Source organism: Acanthisitta chloris, unplaced genomic scaffold, assembly GCF_000695815.1.
Source record: "Acanthisitta chloris isolate BGI_N310 unplaced genomic scaffold, ASM69581v1 scaffold26655, whole genome shotgun sequence".
Lineage (NCBI taxonomy): Eukaryota > Metazoa > Chordata > Aves > Passeriformes > Acanthisittidae > Acanthisitta > Acanthisitta chloris.
The window spans coordinates 34,562-37,915 of record NW_008674684.1 but is presented as its reverse complement, the minus strand read 5'-3'; positions in this window follow the sequence as shown (position 1 = coordinate 37,915).

Sequence of the window (3,354 nt, the reverse complement as noted above, 5' to 3'; positions counted from 1 at the left end):
GTTTTCAAAATTAGGGCACTGTAAAAATGTCTCAAACAATGCAGATAAGAACAGGGACTCTCAGGGCCACCAGCCTCTGCAAGCATTAAAACAGAGTGGCAAAGCACTGACTTGGTCCCACTGAACCACCAAGGCCTGATTTTGCAAAGACTGGGTTAGGAAATTTGGGATGAAACAATATCCTTGCTTGCTTTTTCAAGGAGCAACAACAGCAGCATGTTCCTGTTTGGCTGTCAGCCTCTCTGCTCTGGATTTGAGGTTCCCCTGATGCTTTCTGACTAACCCAAAGATGATTTCCTTTATGCATGCACGTTCCTGGTAGAGACACTGAATTTCTCATGGTGAGCCCTGACAGCCATCCTTATTGGCAGGTTCAGGAAAGCAGCTAAAGGCAGAAGAAAGTTCCATCATTGGGAGGCGGGACCAGGACACAGAGACCCAGGTGAAGTTCCAGGTCTGCCAGGAACCAGATCTGCCACAGGCTCCCAGGGTCCATGTCAGAAGCACTTCTAGAGACCTAAACCAGCTTGTCTTGGTGCCACGTGAGGAGCTCTGAGCTCACAGATCCCAATGCCTCACCAACACCCAAAAGCTGTTTTGTTAGTGAACTCATGGGACTGTGGCCTCCCCTACCTGCCAGGTCCAGGACAGAATGTGGGAGCTGGTGGGGTACTCTTAGGGGCTGCAGGGGCTGTCTGGAGCAGGGATGGTGCAGGACACACGGACCACAGTGCCTGTGCTCCCTCTGCTCTCCTGTGGCTACAAGCAGCCTGAGCTCTGCAGGACAGTCCATCTAACAGCTTGCTCCGTTCCCTGTGGCAGCCCTAACAGACGGCGCTTTGTTGGCCTGGGCAGTTTGAAAGATAACATCATGTGGTGACCAGCTAATGTTTCTCACTGACGCTTTATGTTACTCCCTGAGGCTGTTGCCAGTCCAGCACTTCTGCCTGGCCCATCCTGCTGGCACAGGATACCTGCACAGACAGCATAATATCAGACCCCTCAACCCAGGCAGGACCCATGGGCAGCGTTTCCATCCCATGTATCTCTCCGCTGCCCAAGCCCCATAATCTCTTGGGGCAGAAAGTCCCTTGGCCACATCCTCAAGCACCTCATGTGCACTGAAGGGCAAAGCCTTTCCCCCCACCACCACTTTGGGCTGATTTGACAGGGCATAAAGCACCACATTTCGTACATTGGCACCATTCCAGGTGGTCCAGCCTGGCCAAGAAACACCTGGCATCAAACCTTATTTGCCCCCTTTTTGTGACACATGGGTTAATCCATCAGTATCAGTACCTTGGCCGATATGGATTTTGGAAGTCCTGTCACCCCAGGCAGATTTCAGTGGGATGACTGATGGAAAAAAGGGCAAGGTCTGTTAGAACTGAGTTAGAAACTCAGTTGGGAAAACTTGCAATTACTCCTAGGTTGCTTAAGGTTTTGGGGGTTTTGCCATATTATTCTACTGTTCCAGCAAAAGCTGTTGTGTTTTGACCAGCACTTCCCTGCTGCCACAATCATATCCTAATGTTCTCTGATACCAACAGACCCAATCCCAGTCTTAAACGTACTCAGACCCATGACAAAAACACTCACAGACACCAGGTTTTGCTGTTACTAACAGTGATGATAATACTAATGGCCCTAAAAAAACCCACTAGTATTTCATGTTTTCACATTGTCCAATCTTTATCCAAATCCAGAATTCTTCACAATCCCTTCCAATGTCCTACAGGAACAAACATGTCTGACCACAGCAGATAAGGGAGAACTATACCTAATAAAAATAAAGTACAATGGCAGAGATCAGCCCAAAGAGACATTACTCTTCTCCCTCCCAAAGAGCTTCTCCACCCTTGGAGAAGAGGGATCACTGTCACAGCTCCCTCTTCAAAGAGACCCAGAGAAAATCAAAACAATGCATGGCCCTCTTCCATTTGCTATAAAAGTACAGAAATGTGGTGCACACAATGCCAGGCTCCTCTCATGGCTCCATGTGTCTTTGGGAGGATACTCGACCTCCAAGGATAACACTGACCGGAAAGTCAGGGAGTAAGATTTCCTTTGCTTACAAGCACAAGATGACTTCACCCACCTCAATGTCCTTCATCACTGACTTGTGCTGTCCCCCTCTGGGATCTCCTGGCCTGGGACAGGTCACACTGCCAGGCTTTAACCACACAGTTTAACTTCCCTGTAGTTGCTCCAGCAGAAGGGACCAGAATTTGAGCCTGGCTTAGCTGCTGCAGCCCCTGTCCCGTTCACCACCATGTTCACATGCAAGGCTTAGCTGCCTTGCTTGGTGACCCCTGCAGAAACACTGCCCTGCACCAGCAAAAGAGCAGGCGATGGTCTTGGAATTGGATTTGATAAGGCTGAGTCAAAGGCGCCGCCTGCACAGCCACATATCACATGGCCAAATTTGCCTCTCGCTTCCCTCCCTGTGCTCATCCCGCTGGGGAAGGAGGAGGGAGCAGCCACACCTGCTGGGAGATAAGAGGGAGATCAGAACCCTCTAATCAGGCCAGGGAGAAGACAACATCTGTCAGAGCCTGCAGGACTGTCAGAGCTCTTAGGGATGCACCTATGGCAAAAGGGAACCTGGGGAATGCCAGTCGTTCACCCACAGCCTTATCTTGTCTCTCACTTCTCATCTTTGAGTCTGTCCACGTTTAAGGTGAAGTCCTTTCTTTGCCCTGCTCAGGTCCAGTTGTCTCCTGATTTAGCAAACTCATTGTAAAGTCTCCAGCCCCTTAGAAACGTGCCCTTCCCCCTCCCAGTCTTCCAGCTCAGGTTCAATTAGTATCAGGCAATTTACACTGAATTAAAAGCTCTGGCACAGGACTCTGTCCTGGTTTAACCTGGCGGGCACTACACCACACACAAGCCCGAGCACAGCCACAGTCCTTAATGCAGCAGGGAGAGCCAGGCAAAGGGGAAATCATGGAAATAGCATGGATAAATAAAAGTAGGGAGCCCAGCAGGATAAGGACCTGCTAACTTGGCAGGTATACACATTGCTTCCAGTTCCATGGCCTCTTTGGGACACCCTGGAAGGGAGGGCAACCTGACAGGTTAGCTTATCCTGCCTTCCTCTGGGGAGCAGGTTAGCTCATCGGTACTTTGTTAACCACCAGGAGATGAAGAATTGGTTTATTTTAGGGTCCTGCTTTACTCACGAAGCTGAGCAGCACCCTCTGCCACTGCCATGTAGGGTTTGACCTGAGGGGTTCCTCTGAGAGCAGATCCCAGAGTTTTTCTTTTGGACAGAGCTTGGGAAGGAGAGACAGAAACCAGAGTGATCTTGGCTGCATCCCCAGTTCCTCTTGTTGCTTCACAGGTGGAGCCTGG